Source organism: Equus caballus, chromosome 1 (assembly GCF_041296265.1).
Source record: "Equus caballus isolate H_3958 breed thoroughbred chromosome 1, TB-T2T, whole genome shotgun sequence".
Classification (NCBI taxonomy): Eukaryota; Metazoa; Chordata; class Mammalia; order Perissodactyla; family Equidae; genus Equus; species Equus caballus.
This window is the reverse complement of record NC_091684.1, coordinates 15,218,149-15,237,302: the sequence shown is the minus strand read 5'-3', so window position 1 is coordinate 15,237,302 and position 19,154 is coordinate 15,218,149. Positions and strand designations below refer to the sequence as shown.

Sequence of the window (19,154 nt, the reverse complement as noted above, 5' to 3'; positions counted from 1 at the left end):
ATGTCCAACTATTGGGGATTATCTAAGTAAATGATGTTATCATACACAATGCCATGATTCAAAACCATACCTTCAAATAACACTTACTAAATATGGGAAAAATTTGTGGTTTATTGTTAAGTAAACTATGCATTTTTTGAAAAATACAAGAAGTGAGCCAGATTTTATGAGACGTTACGTATTTGTGTATATGTAATAACAAAACCTGCCGGGCTTTACCAGGACTTACCACTGGGTGGGGGGAATTATTTTTATTCATTCTTAATATTTTGCTGTATCTCCTAAATTTCCTGCCATAAAAGCATATTTCTTTGGTAACTAAACACAAACTGAAACACCAGGAAATGCCACGTTTTAAAACCGGCAGGGATGCAAGCCTTTGTAGTTACGTATTTCTCTGAAGCACAGATCATGGTCAAGGACTCCACTCCACCAAGGCAAGCGGCTCCACCATGCCAGGACCGGTATATAGCTGTCAAAAGGAAGTCCCATAACATGCTTTTGCAGCTCGCAGCCCTTTATTAATGCCACATGTGCTCTTGTAAGGTTACGTTATTAAGTGATATACCATAATTGTCTCTACTCCAAAGTAGACATTTCATTTCACTTGGCTCATGTGGATCTATTTCGGTATCATTTATCACAACGGCTTTTTAAGAGCCATCTCAGTGGCCTGCTTCTCTCAGCCCGATCTCTTAATGCAAGCCAACCTAAACGGCCCCCATAGAAATTAAATATAATTACCTATGGAATCGCACAGGCACAATGAGATCACACCAGCTTCCGAAGTGGAACAAGGCGCTTCCAGGCCCCTCATCTTCATTCCTCCCCAGAGTTAATTTGCCTGTATTTCCTCCCTGCTTGGGAACGCTTACATGCAGCCTCACAATGACCTGTTTAGTTGGCAGTGGAAAATTATGTCATTTGCAAGCAAGCTTTCAGCTGTGATATTTTATAATTGTTCAGATGAAAACCTGATAATCCTCTCCCCCTTCATATAAACTGCAATCCATCTTTAAACCTGTGATAATTCCTAAAACCTGCCACTTAATAAACTAACAAACCCCAGGCCTATGTGATTTTACGGGGAGTCAATCTTTGATCAGCCAAGCTGAAATGGGTCTGATAAGGGGACGCCCTTCCACTCTGGGAGTCAATACTTGAGTGGGTTATTGCTGTTTCCTCCCCGTCCTCAAGTGCCAAATAAGCAGAAGTCTTCTCGAGCTTCTTATCTCTTTCACTTTCTTCTCGAGATCTCTGTCGCTTTAATCCGGCATGTCTGCTGCTGGTTAACAAGGAAATCCTATGTCAATTATCGCCAACAACTTCCTGCTGCGAAGCAGTGGGGAATCAAAGCGTTTGAGAGCCTTTTCACACCAGAGAGTGGTGCAGGGCCTAATTAAATGGCCCTCATATCCTGCAGCCGGGTGGAGGCCACACGATAGATAGCTAAGGAAAGATAGCCTAATTTTTCTAAGAATGGTCTGGAGGCTGGTGGGCTGTCCAGCGGCTTGCAGGTGCGCCCCGGAGTGGGACTCCGTGGGGTTTTTTCCACTTCTGCTAAATTTAGTGGGCCTGTTGTCAGCACTGGACAGCGGGATCAGAAGAGAGCCAACCTTTGGGAAGGTTGCATCTTATTAGAGTTGTTCGAGAAATCAGAGGTCCAAATGGAGTGGCAGAGGGACGTGCAGGAAGCTACTGACGGACATGGCATCAGGCCCGGAAGGAGACCACTGCCTATGGAATTATTCACCCGGCTCCAACATAAGAGATGCCCCCACGCCCACCGAGGGATCTCCAGCAAATATGCTGCTGCTTTTAAAAGACCATTTTATAAGATCAGCACAAATCTTTCCCTTCAAATAACCTATTCCTGCTGGAGGTCTGCATACTCTATGGACAAACTAAACTAAAAACATGCTTTTTGGCTTTTTTTGCAAGAAATATTTTTCTGTTTCATATTTTCTCTAGCAATTTTTCTTTACCTAGAGCAGTGGTTCTCAAAGGGTGGTCCCTGGGCAAGCAACGTTACCTGGGAGCTTGTTAGAAATGCAAATTTCTCAGGCCCAAATCTAGAGCTCCTGAATCAAACACTTGAGAGATGAGGCCAGGAACCCAGCGTGAACAAGCCTTTCAGGGGATTCTGAGGCTAAAATCTGAGAGCCACTGATCTAGCCCATGTCCAAGAAACTCCTTTGTAGATGGCCAGTTTGGGTTGTTAATCATAAACATCACCATTTGTTTTAAAAAAAATCCAGTACATCGCACGATGGACACCCTGTGTTACTTAATCTGACTTCATGTCCGTCGACCTTTTATCGAAATGCGTGTTTACAAGGCTAGAGTCATTTCCTGAGTTCTGTCTCATGATGTAGCACCTTAGTGAGTGAAGCAAATTTGTTTTAATTTGAGGAAGGAGGGGAGTGTATCCACTGAAATATTTAAATCTGTTTTCTTAAGGAATGGTTCTTAGGCTTTTGGATTTTTTTAAAAAAATCAGGATTTTTTTTCTTTTTATTTTGTAATAAACATTTACCTCCTCCAACATTTCATAAAAGAAAGGACATTTTAAAAAGTGACAAAAAGAAAATAGTAAAGGCATAATTTTAGCATAAAAGCCAATCCTTTAAACGAAATGTTTTCGCTTGTGAAAAGCTCATTATGTTGTCTTTATTTTCCTCTTTTGATTAAAAGTTTGCGAGTTCTTCGCCATGAAACAACATTGGCTTGCCAACTGATGTCCAGAAACGCCTAGCGTAGGTTTTAATTTAGAAGGGAGGGGGCAGGCAACACGAGATGGGTGGGTTTTGACCTTGGCTGCACATTTAGCTCACCTGAGGGAGCTTTCACATTCCGCCCCTCCCCCCGCTCACCCCATGCCTGGGCATCGCCCAGGGATTCTGATGTAACTGACCTACTTTGGGATACAGTTAGCAGAGTTTTTTAAAAAGTGAGCACCACCACTTGAACGTTTGTAAGTTGTCCTGTACTCAGAGCTCCTCAAACTTTCATGTGCGCGTTTCCCCTGGGGATTTTGCTAAAATGCAGTCTGTTCAGCAGATCTGGCCTGGGGCTGGAGGTTCTTCATGTCTGACCCCCTCACTGGTGATGCTGTTGCTGTTGGTCCGAGGACCACTCTTTAGCCAGGCCTCAAATCTCTTACCTCTAAGGATTCTCAAGCACTTAGCAGAAAGCCCAGTGCCTCTGCCAGTACCAGCTGAGGGTCCCCAGCCGTGATTTCCTGAAACGGAGAGATGACCCTCTCAAGGTCAAGCTGGGAGCTGAGTCAGCAACATGGCTGATCCATCTCCAGGGCCCTCTGGGATTCTCACCCCAGAGGCAGCCGCTGGCCCACTTGCTGTAACCTCAGTCCCGCTCGTGGCTTCCGTCTATGTTTTGTGGTTACCTTGGCCATTCTGTGGTTAACTGGGAGACCTAAATTTGGCAAAGGGTCCCATACTATGTTGGAGGCCAGAAAGGCAAAATGAGGAGGACAGGAAAACTACGTGGCCAAAGCCTGTTGCCTACAAGATCACTCCAAATTTTCTTCTCTCTGCCATAGAGGCCTGGCCTGAGGAGACACTGACACAACCAGGGCGAGATACCCAACACCGTTGGACGCCCACAACAGAGGACTGAGAAACAGACCCACACCCAGCCTCAGGTTCCTCTTCCTCTTCCATCACGCAAGTTCACTTCCTTCACGTCATCTGTTTAATTGGGGGTTTCTCCCAACCTTTTCATGTTATCTTAAGCTTCACAATTCACTTTTCTCTTTTTTGCCCTTACTATATCTGTGATCTTGGGCAACTTACTTAACTTTCTGGCACCTCGGTGTCCTTATATGTAAAATGAGATAATAGTAGCTGCCTAATTCAGAGGGTCGATGTAAGGATTAGACGAGGCGATATTTAGCAGGGAGCCTGGCACATAGCAAGCCCGTGGAAGTGATTTTGCTAGACCGATGATCATCCACCTGGTTGTGGGACTTTTTGAAAAGTATATGGATTAGGGCTGGAAGAGACCTTACAGGTGGTCTGGTCCATTCCACCTGATTTTACAGAGGAGGAAACTGAGGCCCATAGAGGTCACCTGACTGCCCCAAGGACACTCTTGGATAGTGAAAACTTGGGCGTAGACTGCCCCCAGATCCAACAGACCTGGATCCCGACACTCTCTTTCCCTTCACTCCAGTATTTTTCTTCTCTTTTTATTATATGGATGTATTGCATATGTTTGTAAATTACCTTAAATCTTCTTTGGGACAAGATAGGTTACAAATAAGTAGACTGAGAGCTGATTTGATGGGTTTCCACCACCTGCTGCCTTTCCCTGAGATACAGGGCCCTTGGGACTGGTGAATCCTGGCCTTCACAGGGTTATTCCCACCTCCTGGGTCCATGGCAGGTGCTGCTGACCAATCAGGTCTGCTATCTACCCCCTCAATTCCACACATTGTCTCAGAATTCTTAGCACAGGGTTCCAGAGAGCCAGTACCTGTTGGCTAACGTTGGTCCCTGTGGGAACCCTGTGCTGACTCTTTCCCCCGTTCTGTTTTCTGCAATCACAGGACCTGGGAGGGAACTGTCGGTGGGCACCTCGTTGGTTCACCCTGCCATCCGATAGGACAGTGCTGAACTCAGCCCCCCAAAGATGGAGGAAGAAATCGAGCACATGGTACCCCAAAGGCTGCAAGTGTCCAAGCACAGATGTCTGAAAACACACAAATGTGAAACAGCAACAGTGAATTTGATGATCTTCTCAAATCCTTCGTTGGGCTTTTCTCAGCTGGGGAAAATTTTACTGCACAGTGATAGTATTTTTGGATCTTTGATTATATCAAAATAAATTTTAAAAACTCCTGCTCAATAACGATTTTTATGTGTGTTAACTCAGGTTTTTCTGTAGTTTAACTCAGCCTAACTATCAATGTCTTACAGTCTTTATATAGAACATTTCCATTGCAGATCACACGCACACCAACTCCTTGAAGGCAGAATATGGAGCAGTTTCCCAATTGGGAGCAAGTTGTAGTTCCCTGTTTTGAAGCCAAAGATGTCTTTAAAATAATATTTTCTTCCATTAATGCCAATAATTCAAGCAGTTTGGTGTCTAGATCAGTTGCAGTTGCTACACTTGGAATTTGGAAATGTTTTAGAACCTTACAGTGACTTAGTGTCCAACTACGGAGTTAAAAAGTTTTCTGTGCCTGAGCTTCCACAGCGCGAGCAGGGAAGTCCTGCTTCAGGGAGCTGCGCAAACAGCCGAGCCCAGAGCGCCCTGCAAAGGAACAGCGAAGACAAGTGTGAGGAAGCCCTGCCCACCGCGCCATCAACCCCCGCAGGGCAGACATCATGTAGGGAAGATGCAACTGAGGCCATCAAGTTAATTTCTGAACAAATAGTCGTCCTTCCTCCCATTCAACACCTTCGCCCCTAGTATAACAGTTGTTATCAAATGAAGTGAATTCCATCTCCAACAGTTCTTGAATCCTTCTGGAATTTTCGTATAATGTGGATGCAGTCATGTCACGCTCCTGCTTAAGAGTATTCAATAAGTCCTTTTTATGGAATAAAAGCCAAAAGCCTCATAATAGCATTTTAAGTGCTTCCTAATTTGGTCCTCAGCTCACTTTATTATTGTAATTGTTACTACTAATAATATTGTACCTACTACTGTTATTACCTCTACTCCAACTATTTCTACAAAATGCACCTGGCTTTAATAAAACTTTCAGTATATCCAATCATTCTGCAAGGTCATTTACGTGGATAACCTCATCTGTGACCAAATACTATTGTTATTTTGGTTTTACAGATGAGAAATTGAGGCACCAGAGGGTAAGATTAATTGTTCAAGTACTAAGTGAGGGAACTTGGGGTGAGGTTCAAGATGCCATAAAATACTAAATAACTGCAAACTAGCTGCAGTAGCTCCAACCATCAAAACTGCATTCCAGGGAGAAATGAGGAGGAAGGAAAGTTACAAAAGCCCCTCATCTAATAACTTCAGCCTACATACCACTTAGTCACACGGCCATTGCTGGCTACAGGGGAGGTTGGGAAATAGATTTTTCATTTTGGCTCAAGTCTGCCCCCAACAAAATCAGGGTTCTGTTAGTCTGAAAATGGGAAGAGTGAGCACTGGGTGAACTGCCAGCAGGCTCTGCCCTAAGGCATGACGTTCTCATTCATTCTGGGGAAGAATTCCATTAATTCCCATTGTGGAGGTAGGATACTGTTCATAAATCAGGCTGGCCCTTTGCCTTCCGGTTCCTTCACTGGGACACAAGCTTATGTGGCATACTGAGAGGCACATTTTCACTCCTCTTGGAGTTGGGGTGATAACTTATAAAGTGGCCATAAACACGGTTACATGAGTGAATTAACAAAAGAAGATGAAAGCAACTGTGTACACATTACATTTTAACTATGATTCCGTTTGATCTGTGACTGTATAAAAATCATCGAATAGTCATCAAAATGGAAAATGAAAAGTTGCCACATTCAAGTCATCTGTGTCCCTTTCCCAAACATTTCACTCCTGCTATGTCTGGGTTCTTGGTGATGGTACACACCAGTGCAGCAAATTCACATCTTTTCTTTCCCTCAGTCTTTGATGCAGTCCCGTCTCCTCATTTGCATTAATATAGTGATGTCAACACATTCGCACACTGGTGTGTGGGCTAACCCCATAGCTCTCGTGGGAAAAGAAAAAAAGTATCATAGCGTTGTAGGACTAACAATTATTAAGAACTTTTAAGATTTTATTTTCTTTTATATTTTTCCTCGGCAACATTCAATTGACTTCTGCCCAGCATTCCAGAATGTTCCAAAGACAACAGTCGTGGAGAGTTCCTGGGACAACCATTCCTACATTGAGATATAAATCAGTTACTATGAAAGTATTTTAATAGATGAAGATTTGAAGAAAACTTGGATCATCTTTCAAAACTCTAATTTGAGTGCTTTCATTTTAAACGAATAATTTAAAATGTCCAACATGTTTCTTTGTGTATATATATATGCGTATACATAAATATTCACATTATCAACTCTTAATGTAAAAGTTCATTACAGATTCACAGAGATGAGGGGAGGAGAGAGAACCACTTTACCATGTATCAATATTTAAATTTAGGTGAATTAGTTTGGCATTGGGTATACTGATGGGTGAGGTCAGAGGAGACAGAGACATTTTCCTGCAAGGACAAGCACAAAGCTTTGGATCCAGACCAGTGTTTGCAACCAGGCTCAGATGCTTATTGGCCAACTTCCTCAACTTTTCTAAAGGCAAGTTTTCTCATTTGTAGAATGAGATGATGAGGATGACGATGAGAACCAGCTCACATTTACTGAAGGTTTCTCATGGGCTGGATGCTCAAAGTATTACGTACGTTATCTCCTTAATTCTCATCATACTCCAATATTGTTATTACTATTGGCATTTTCATGATGCTATCTGTCTCAGTTACCCACAGGTGCAAGCAACCCCTGGAAATGTCGTGGTAAGCAAGAACCATTTCTTTAGGTCACTGTGAGGTGGGAATTTAGGCTGGGCTTGATTGGGTCGTTCTTCTGGTCTCCACTGGGCCCCCTCGCATGTGGACAGTCAGCTGCAGTTCAGCTAGACAGCTGCTCCTCTGGGGTCTGGCTGTTGGGGTGACAGAGGTGATTCGGGTTGTATGTCTCTCCTCGTGAGGCAGGCTAGTCTGGGCTTGTTTGTGTGGTGGAAGCAATATTCAGAGAAAGAGAGAACACAGGGCCTTTGAGACATAAGCTCAAAACCAGCACAGCATCACATCTGCTATGTTCAACTGGCCAAAGCAAGTCTCACATTCAAAGGGTGTGGAAGTGGACCCCAGCCCTTGATGGGGAGAAACAACAAGTCACTAAGGAAGGGGGTCCATGGCAGCCAGTCTGCAGACAGCCTCCCATACTCTCTACCTCGCAGGGTTGTTGTAAGGACTCACAAATCATAATAGCCAATCTTATTTAATTCTCACAAGAATCTGTGCTTAGGTACGATTGTCGTCCACACTTTATAGATGAGTGAGCTGAAACAGAGAGATGTCAGGGTTCTCCCCAAAGTTGCACCTAGCTAATGAGGAGCCAGTCTCAAAGGCAAGCGGTTCAGGCAGAAGCTGATTAGGTGGTGCCTGGGTTACACTGTTATCCCAACGTCAGTTCTTGGTTTTGACAATATGCCGTGGTTATGGAAGATTTTATCATTGGGAGAAGCTGGGAGAGAGGTACATGGGAACTCTGTACTATTCTTCACAACTTCTTGTGAATCTTAAACTATTTCAAAATAAAAAGTTATTTTTAAAAATCGAGGCAGTTGAAACACTTAGGTAATGCTCTGTATACAGGCAAAGAACTGAGTATAGTGCCTGGCCACACAGTAGGCATTTAATAAATGTCAATGTCCTCTGCCCAAGGCCTGTCATCCATTAAAGCGTGGAGAGACAACATCTCACGTTCCAAACCCAGCGTAACAATGGGCGCCACCTCAAAGAGCCTTGGGAACGACACTCAGATCTGGCCAGGAGGAAGTCTGGGGGACAAGAGGGCCACAGCTGGTCTCCCATTACGGCAAGCTCTGCAGTTAGAGGGCAAAAGCAGACATGATTCAGGATTTCTGCTTTTCTAAGATTATTTTGTGGAAAATCTTTTTCAGGTCTGACAGATCCCTGAGGAGTCTCAGCTTGGAACTGGGAAAACTGTTGGGATGTCTAATTAAAAGAGAACCATATGATATGGGGATTAGGCCAGTCTGATAGGGTCAAGCCAGGCACGGTCCCTTACCTCTACTCTCTAAGTTTGAGGAGAAAATTTCTCAAACAGAAAATACGTTAGCAAATGAGAGGCTGCAAGTAGACCTAGTTAGGTTGGATTTTCACAAAGAGTGAGATAACAGCCTTTGAAAGAAATTATAAAGGAAAATAAACAGCCACGTGTTAGAGTCACGGAGCTGGCAGAACAGTAATAATAACTCTAACAAGTACCAGAGAGCAGGGGCTACTGGGAAGGGAGGTGGTCACGACCTGCTACTTTAACTGTTTCTGTTGGGCCAGCGCCTGCGCGTTAGTGATCAGATGGGAGGTGGCTGATATCCTGAATGTTGGGGGGGGGGGGCGGACGTTTTCTGGTAAGGACCAGTTGGTTTTACTTGATATTGAGGAAATCAAGGATTATATTAACGACCACAATAAAGATCATAGCAGCTAATGTTTATTGCTGCTCACTATGCACCAGGAACTCTTGTGTGTTACCTTCCTCATCTCTTGAATCTTCACAATCTTTTGTGAGTGAGGAAATTGAGGTCTGAAGACAACTTTCCAAGGCAGGCAAAGCCTTAACCTGGGGAAGCTGGGATGACACGAGGCACTGTCCCAGTGTGGGGACAGGCTCACTTGGAAAAGTGCTTTGGGGCACAACGCTCATCCTTGCACCATCCCAGGCATTGGAGTTTTGCCAAAGAATGGTGGGGCACCGAAGCTGGTAGCAATGAAGCTCTCGTCACTCTCCTCCCTGAGGACAGAGCCTGGGCACCTGCTTCTCAGGGGGGAAGTACTGAACTTTCTCCAAACTCATAGTTTTTGAGTATTTCATTTGAAATGTATTTTTGTTTATGATGTGAGGCTTGAGATCCAGCATTCACTTCCACCCAATAGCCAACTAGTTACTCCTACGTCGTTTAGTACATAAAATATCCTCTTATATGGTGAATCATAGCATGACCTTGTACATGTATCACCTTCTCATATAGACTATAATCTATTTCCAGTTCTCCATTTTGTTCTTGATCTATTAATTTATTCCTCTGTCAATAGCATATTGTTTAGATTATAGTGTAGTGTAGTATATTATACAATACATACACACATATATATGTTATATAGTATAACGAGTTTCACTATTTTGTAAAGGAACCGCTCCAAATATTTTTCTCTTTCAAACTTCTCTGGGTCACTCTCAGACAGTTATTGCTATATATAAACTTTAAAATAGTTTCATACACACCCAGCACCCTACCCCCAGGCCCCACCAAAAAAAGCCCTGGGATGCTGAATTGAATTGCATTTCATTTCTAGGTTAATTTGAGGGCTGATGTTTTTATGGTATTAAGCCTTCTTATACCAGGAATATGATATGTTCTGCCATTTTGCAGGGGTCTTATTTTAAGATCTTCAATAAGATTTTACAGCTTTCTTTACATAGGTTCTATGCTTTTATTATTAAATTTATTCCTGGTTAATATGGTGAACAGGATCTTTTTTTCATTTCCCTTTTGTAACTGGTTTTCGCTGGTGTGGCAGACGCTGTGGTGCTGGCTCACATCCCTGCAGCCTTCCTGCTTAAGTGCTCCCAGGTTGACATCCTTCTTGAAGTGCCAGGGAATCGGCATTCTCCAGGAGAAGAATAGGAAATGAATTATCAACTCCCCCACTACCTCACCCCCCCCCCCAGCTCATACCTATGGCCACATGGGAATTCCGTAAGGCCAGCTGATGGAGGAGGAAAAACCCATTTCTGGGGCTAACAGGTGGGTCTTGTGGAAGCTAAAAATGAACGCTGCCACACTACACTCTCAGTCAGGGTGACCCTGAAAACAATGGGAGGAGAAAACTTCCCAGGGGGCAGAGCTTCAAGGAGGACCCATTGTCATGAACTTGGGGGTGGAGGGAGAAGTGCCTGGATGTAAGGATATACATAGACTCCTGGGAAGTGGTGAGTGGACCGGTTGGTTGGGCAAGTATCTGAAAAGATTAGAAGATCAGAGGCAAAGAGGTCTAGGGGAGAAGCATGTGGATGGATCCAAGGGAGGAGGCACACAGGGACCCACATCCGTGTCCACCAGAGAGTATCCACTGCAGAGGAGGCCCTAAACATGAGGCGGACGGTAGGCATCAGCCAGCCCCTGCCCTGGCCACCCTTGTGCTTGCACAGGTCCACGAACAGAACAGTCATGGCAGGCTCCCTTCCACCATGGCTGGTGCATCTACTGCCACTGCTGCTAAATGCATGATCTGTCTGCTTCAGAGACCAATGCAGAGCCCTCAGTGTGGTACCCTCCTTGAGGAAGAAAACCACGCCATTGGGTGATAAGCTGATTACATCGGACCTCCTTCACCCTGGAGGAGGCAGCGATTTGTCATTATTGGGACTGAAACATATTCTGGGCGTGCCTTTCCTGCCTGTGCCATCTCTGCCAGAATCACTATTCAAGAGCTCACAGAGTTTCTGTGTCCCCCCTAAATTTGTGTGTTGAGGCCCTAACCCTTGATGTGAAGATAAACATACAAGATGCCTTGTGTTGGAAGACAGGGCCTTTATGAAGGTAATTAAGGTTAAATGAGGTCATTATGGTGAGGTCCTGATATGATAGTTTGAGAGTCCTTATAAGAAGAGACACAAAGAGCTTGTTCTCGCTTTCTCCCTCTCCGCCACATGAGGAGATGATGAGAAGGCGGTCATCTACAAGACAGGAAGAGAGCGCTCGCCAGGAACGAATCAGCCAGCACCTTGGTCTTCGTCCTCCCAGCCTCCAGAATGTGAGAAATAAATTTATGTTGTTTAAGCCCCCCGGTCTCTGGTATTTTGTGTGGCAGCCACACTGACTAAGATGCCTGTCAAATAAATTCTTTGTCCTCAAATTCTTGTCTCTAGATATGCTTTGGGGAAAACTAAATTAAGAAAGCTGGTAGAGAGGAAAGTTACTGGGGTGTTTTTTTCCCCTAAACTTTTTTATTTTGAACTAATTTTGGATTTTGAGAAAAGTTGCAAAAATAGTTTCTGTATATCCCTTCCCCAGCTTCCCCTAATGCTAACACCTTACAAAACTGTAGAATGATGATTAGAGCCAGGAATTTAACGCTGGTTCAATATTATTCACTAAACTAAAGACCTCAGTTGAATTTCACATTTTTTCACTAATGTCTTTTTTGTGTTCCAATTCTCTTCAGGGCCCCGTGTTGTATTTAGTTGCTTCTTCTTAAACTCCTGCAGCCTGTAACAGTTCTCCATTCCTTACTTATCTTTCATGACCTTGACACTTTTGGAAAATTATCAATAAATTCCTCAATTTGGGTTTATCTGACATTTTCTCATGATTGGACTGAGATTATACATTTTTGGCAGGAACAAGAAGAATGATGTTGTGTATCCTTCTCAGTACCTGATATAAAAAGGTTTCATGATGTCTTATCACTGGTGATGTTTACCCTAATCACCAGGTTAAAGCAATTTCTATTAGGTTTCTCCACTACAAAGTTACATCTTTCCTTGTAGTGAATAAATACCTTAGGCAAAATGCTTTGAGATTATGCAAATGCTATTTTTCCTAAAACTTTTGCCCACTAATTTTAAAGTTATTGATATTTGCAGATGTATCTTGCATCCAGTCACCTTAGCAAATTCTCTTATTAATTGAAAAAGTTTTTTAGTAGAATCTGATGTGTTTTGTATACATACACTCATATCAAGTATACATAAAGATAGCTTTATCTCTTCATTTTCATCATTTATAGCAACTATTTTATTTTCTTGTCTTATCATATTTACACTTCTAAAACTATTTCAAATAATAATGAGGATAATAGACATTGTGATTTGTTTATTTGATATGAATGATTTCAGTATTTTGCCACGCGACATAGTGATTGCTAGAAGTCTGGGGTAAATGGCATTTACCATATTTAAATCATTTCCTGTCATTTTTGTTTTATTAAAATTTTTTGTTGCTCAGAATGGCTGTTTAATTCTATCAAATGCTAATATAATCACATCTCCTTTAATTTGTTGATGTAATGAGTTACGTTGTCAGATTTCCTAAACGTTAGATCATCTTTCCATTCCTGGAATGAACAATACTTAGTCATGACACATTCATTTTAAAATGTATTCTGGATTCAATTTGCATCTGTCACCACAAGGAGTTGGATCTATAATTTTCTCTTTTAGTACAATTTTTATAAGATTTGGGTTTTTTTTTCTGGTTTCATAAAATGAATCAGAATGGTCTTAATTTTTTTCTATGTCTGGACTTATTGTGATCTTGATTCAAACTACTCCATTTTCAATACTTCCTTTCATAATTTTTTGCCCATTCAAACATCTTTACAAATAAAAAACTCCATCAGGGAGGCTGTGCCTGTGCGGGAGCCAGGTATATGGGAACTCTCTACACTCTACTCAGTTTTGCTGTGAACCTAAAACTGCCCTAAAAAATAAAACCTATTAAAAAATAATTCTATCAGTTGGCAACACTACTGTAGCCTTACCCGGATGTGCCTGAAAGAATCCAATGCATGTTTTTTTTTCACTTGAGTTCAGTGAGAACTCCAGAAACAGAAAAAGCAAAGAGCACAAGGTAGATGGTGGGGTGGGGAAAACTGAGTTCAGTTAGTTTGGGTATTCCGTTAACAATATGCAAATCCTATGCAAAATAACATCCGATTGCCTGGGGTCGAGAACTCTGGCCCTTTTTGAAAAAACATTGAGTTACTGTTTATACTATTTAACAAAACCCCAAATAAACAGAAGGTTCACCATATGGGGTATTTTTGTTGAAGAACTTTTGTGACAAATCTTTAGAAAATGTATTAGTCACTTTTCTAATCTTAGGAGTACAGAGCAACAAACACCGTAGGCTTAGTCTCTGACAGTTGAGAATATTATAAAAATACAAAAATTAAGACAGCCTTAGTGTAGAAAAAGGGATTTTGTTTTTAGGAATAAATTTCTGATTCACGAATGTGTTTATTCCATTTGACTTATCTGTTAAAAGCGGACACACTGCATTATAAACTGTTTTGTTTACTTCCATATTCTCAGTGTTTAATACACAGGAAGGGGCAAATAGATATTTGCTAAACAAATAAATGAATCAACAGCAATAATCCAAGTTAAGCATTTTAGTTAGTTGAGGCTAGTTATGTATTTTGATGAAATTTGTTGTTCATTAAGGAATGCAGTTCAATCATATGAAATTACCATTTTACAGGTCAAAAACTGTCGTATATTAATAATTTTGTATTGTTCAACCTAATCCATATGTGACCTAGAATTTTGAAGTAATCTTTAATATTTCAGGCGTATGGCTTGATGGAATATTATCCTATACTCATCTGAACTCCACTCAGTGTGACGCTTCTTGATAATACAGCACCATGATTCAGGGCTAAAGCTTTGGAGAGATAAACCCATGTACAAAACTTGGCTCCATGCCCTGCTAGTTGTGTAACCTTGGGTAAATTACATGATTTCTCCAAGCTGAAATTTCCCCATCTATTAAATGGGGATACGACTTTCCTCATAGTGTCGATATGAAGATAAACTATGATGTTAAAATAAAGTTCTTGTCACAGTGCCTGCGTACAGTAAATGATGAATAAATGGTTTTTATTACTTTTATTAGTAGTAGTTAATTTAGTTATTTTGGGTTGCCTCTCTAGGATATTTAACTTCCGGTTAGTTCAAAACCAATTTATAGTGGTAGACAGTTGTCATAGATGTCACGATAGTGTTTTGCTTCTGGGTAGGAATATTGGCTAGGAAGAGGCATGAAGGAACCATTTGCGGGCTGAAAATGTCCTATATCCTAATCTGAGTGGTGGCCACAGGGTGCACGTCTGTGTAAGACATCCTTGCTGCACACTTAGGATCAGGGCAGTTTTCTGTTGGTATGTTATACAGAATAAAGCTTTGCCTGTTAGGGGGTGGTGCTAAGACGAGGGAGAAGCTGTTTAAATCCCCAGCACCACAAACAGAGGGAGTTAAGCACTGCGTTTTATTATAAAGCTCGCCTATCCTCATGTAGACGGCCTCTGCCCCCCTCCCCCTCCCTGTGCTCGCACCCCCACCCCCACCCTCCAACTTCTCTGTCTTTGGAATCTGGAGCAGGTGCAGACGAGCCAGCGTGTCAGTCGACGTGGTCAGGAAAAATGGGCAAAAGGGAAGTTTACAGGCAATCGGATGAACAGCAGAGTGTAACTTCTATCACACGTGTGTGTATCTGTATATATATTTGTGTGTGCAAGGGTGTACGTGGAGTTGGGGTTGAGGATCAATACAGATTTTGGCCTGTGAACTTCTTGTCGCTGCCAAATGACTCAGTCAATTTAGGATGTCAATTCAGTTCAGTGGTGGTCGTCACTACTCATGAAAATAAAAAAAAGGGTCAGTACCCATTACTGAGTGTAGTCTCTCCTGAGCCCCCATTGTCACACACGCGTGCGCGCGCACACACACACACAGAGTGATATTTAGGATATTCATTTTATTTAATTCCTCGTACTATAATCAGGGATCTCTCTCCCCACGTTCTCTGTAACATCTTTGTTCCCAGCAGAAATCCCCAGTTTTCCTATGCTGCTGTATTTGTGAAGGTCGTGTATACATACCTAAGGAGCCTGGACCTTGCTGTGGAAGCCATTGAAACAAACGCCTGCCTCGGCACAAATGGATATGTCTAAAGACTCGGGTTTCCACTTGGCCTAAAGCATTTCTAGGCGGGGAGAGGAAATGGAGAAAGCTTCCCTTGGACGTTGGACCAAACAAAAACCTATCAACTTGGTCCTTACGCACATCCATATGGATATTACCAGGGTTTAAACTTCCTGGAGCCTTTCTGAGCCTCGTGAAGCATAATGGAAGATGGTCTTTAATCAGGACTCTCTTCCCAGCGGTCCCCTCCACACCCATCAAAACCAACATCAGCAGTGAGATGATCAATCGCCCCAAACTGTTTTTAGACTCCTCTCTTCCTCGGAAGAAAGGGAATATTTGTTTCGATTCACACCATACCCCACTTTCTGAACCTGATTGCAGTCATGATTCCTCTGTGCCTGTGTAAAGGAAAGAGTGGAAATAAGGAACAAACCCAATAAAGACCAAACCGAAAGCACATGTCCCGAAGGGGAGCACACCAGGCGCATGATGGCTGTGAAACAGATGAATCCACCGAAATGTAAAGTATTCCGCAAAGTTTTGGCAGCTTTGAAATGCTACACTTTCTGGCGCTCATCTGTTCGTCATCTGAGAGGACTTTCTCAGCTCAACAGAAGGGACGGTCTTCTCTTTCGACATTCACTCAACTGGAAGTGCATACAATTCAGCAATGGAAGTGACAAACAGGATGGAAAGACAGCTGGCAAACCAAGAAAGGACCGGAGAAAGAGGGCGAGCAAGCTATTTTTACCCACCTCCACTTTCACCTGAATCTCACTGTATAGATTTTCCAGCATTTAAGCTTTTCTTTGAGTTAGTTTCAAGATAGTCATAAAGCTGTAATCATATTAATGATTAATGACACCAGGGAAGCAAAGTGACATAATGAGAAGATCTAAGGTTCTACACAAAAATATTTAAAGATTCTTGTAGGAAATCCACCACTTTACATAGTATTTTTGAAAGCAAAGAACTCATCAACAGCACTGAATTTAAAACCACAGCTAAAATGCCTCCCCCACCATTATTCTAGTTAGTTCCTCCAGGATGGTGCCATTCCAGATACCGAGGCATTACAAAGAAACTGCTTTCTAGAACACAGCAGTAACCCCAACCAGAGAGAGCACGCATGTCTAATCCAATATGACGAATGCAAGGCACCTCGTATGAGTATATGAGTATGGAATAAACTAGACCTGCACACACCTGTGTCTTAGGTGTGCATCCCGTTGTGAGCAATTGTGGCATGGACCAAGGCAAGTGACCAAGAAGTCAGGCAGGGAAACTTGAGATGTTAGATTACCTCCAAGGAAGACCTTTCTGCTGTTGGAGGCAGAATGTGTAAGTGTCCAGAGATGGACGAGGCTGGCCACGGAGGGAGTGAGGTTGCTGCCATTGGCACAATTCGGGCAAAGGCTTTGTGGACACAATTGGTCAAGTCAGTAGTTCTCTAACCTTGCTGCACATTAGAGTCACTGGAGAGCTTTAAAACCATTCCTCTTCACTGGCTGCACCTGTCTGGGGTGGCGCTCAGGCGTCTGTATTTTTCAAAGCTCCCCAGGTGACTGGAATCCTCCAGGAGCTAGGGCAAGGCTTGAGAGCCCCAGCGGACTTGCTCAACGCTTCTCAAACTTTACGTGCACACACAGCACCTGGGCATGCTGTTAAAATGCAGACTCTGACTCAGCGGGGCTGGGGTGCCGCCTGAGAGCCCGCCTTTCTGACAAGCTCCAGGTGAGACCATGCTGCTGGTCTGGGAACAACACCTGGGGCAGCAGGGCCCGGATGACTTAGTTTTCTTTGTTCCTGAGTGCCTATGGGATTCAGCATCATTTTGGGGAAAGAAATAGGGCAGTGTGTTCAATGTGGAGCGGCCTCGCCCTCACTGGCTGCCAGCTGAAGGCAAGTCATCTTTCTCCTGAGCCTCAGTTTCTCCATTTGAATAAAGAAGGGGTGCGTGAAGCCCTGCAGGGCCTCCTCCAGCTCTCACTCTCTGAGGCTCTGTTAATATCAGCAAGCCTCTGGGGAGGGAGAGCCCACAATTTCTAGAAGGCCCCAGAGAAGACTGGCTGCAGGGCAGGTTGCAAGGAGGCCTCACGGGCTCCAGGATTATACCTGTGTCCTTGTCCTGCATTGATATCCTTGTCCTGCATGGGTCCCAACAGACATTGACCTGAGATGCGTGTGACAAGGGCATGAGATGACAAGGGTCACCTGAGGTGCACCTCTGGGAAGGGATATTCACACATTCGTTGATTCACATGTTTGTATGGAGCACCCAGAAAGATGGGAACCGCTGAAAAGAGCTAACAAGACCCAGTCCCCACCTTTGAAGTGTTTCCTCTCCAGCAGAGGTGGCAATCCCAGGACCAGAGATGCACAAGAAGGGTCTGACAGCTCTGATGGAAGTCTAGGTGGGGGACAGTGGCAGTCAGTTCTTCCAGAGGGGTCAGCTCAGGAAGCCTTCAAGGGGAAGGTGACTGAGCTGAAAAATGAGTGTGCAGACCAGGGGACAGAGCCACCTGGGAAGGGGTCCGTGTAAGCTGTGGTGGCAGTTCGAGGCCTGAGGGTGAGGATAAAGGGCAGCAGGAGAGAAGTGGTTAATTTCCACGGAGAGATGGGAGCAGGGCTGATAGAGACACGTGAGCAAGATGAAATTTGATTTTCTTCCAAATCAATGGTTATTGGTATCTATCAAGCATTTATTCAGATTAGAGGTTGAATATTGTGGGTGGGGTGAGAGGCGGAGAGTACAGAAGGAGAACCCCATCCCCAACCCACCTCCATGGGTATCTCCTTTATTGTCCCAGCAATTCAGTGCTGGCCCCAACTCACAAAAAGCCTTGCAGCTCAGTGGACTCTCCCTATTAGAAAACAGTTCCAGAAGAGTCTCTCATCCTGGGGCACAGCCCTGGGTCTCTCATCCCATTAGCAGATACTATTGGTTCCTCCGTCACTGGGGTAGCCAACCATCCCAATCTTTTGCAACTGAAGGGTTTCCCAGGATGTGAGACTTTCAATGCTAAAGCTGGGAAGGTCCTGGGCAGATGAGGACAAGCTGGTCACCCTCCTCACCCACCACATGCCCCTGGGCCACCTCTGACTTCAGCTGCAGCCGTGGTGGACAGTTCCCGCATGAGCTGACAGGGTCCCACCTCAAGTGCTGTTGCATTTCTCTTTTCTGCCTTGAGGCTTTCTCCAAAGCCCTGGGAGTCCAGAAATGTGTGGAAGTTAACTCTCTGAATGAATGAACGGCCTGGCCTTGCCTCCTTTGGAGAGACAATTCCAAGGCACATTCTACATGGTTCCTCAGAGCACCCTAGTGGGATGAGCCCCACTGCCTGTGACAGTAACTTCACAGGAGGAAGTTAAAGGGATGTGTCCCCACCTGCTGATTTTGCCCCACTCGACCCTGGGGATTCTGGGACCAAGGCCATCCTGTGGAGAGGCGAGAGATTTTTCTTGCTATCAGCTGTTGCTTCCATTTGTCAATACAAGTCGAAGAGGGCTTTTAAAGTGCAGCTTCACCTTCCACTCCACGCCCCGCCCCCACCCCACTCCAGGGCTGAACGGCGTTTAAAATTCAGTCACTGTCGTCAGTAAACCCCTCTGAGCAGAAACAATCCCATCATTCTCTCCCTACTTGCAAAGGTGTTTAAGATATCTAAATATTTTAAAGGTATCTATGAGGATTGGATTCTT

At 43.7% G+C, this 19,154-nt stretch overlaps 2 long non-coding RNA genes across 2 annotated transcripts; one reads left to right on the top strand and one right to left on the bottom strand.

The window, feature by feature from the left end:
* Positions 1–236: 236 nt before the first annotated feature.
* LOC106782038 (uncharacterized) lies at positions 237–4,460 on the bottom strand. Its single transcript, XR_001378871.3, has 3 exons — positions 4,248–4,460; positions 745–893; positions 237–472 (listed from the first exon to the last, which is right to left on the bottom strand). It is a non-coding gene; the product is annotated as an uncharacterized lncRNA (long non-coding RNA).
* On the top strand, positions 2,882–4,861 carry LOC111770604 (uncharacterized). Its single transcript, XR_002803925.2, has 3 exons — positions 2,882–2,974; positions 3,563–3,664; positions 4,571–4,861. It is a non-coding gene; the product is annotated as an uncharacterized lncRNA (long non-coding RNA).
* Positions 4,862–19,154: the final 14,293 nt, after the last annotated feature.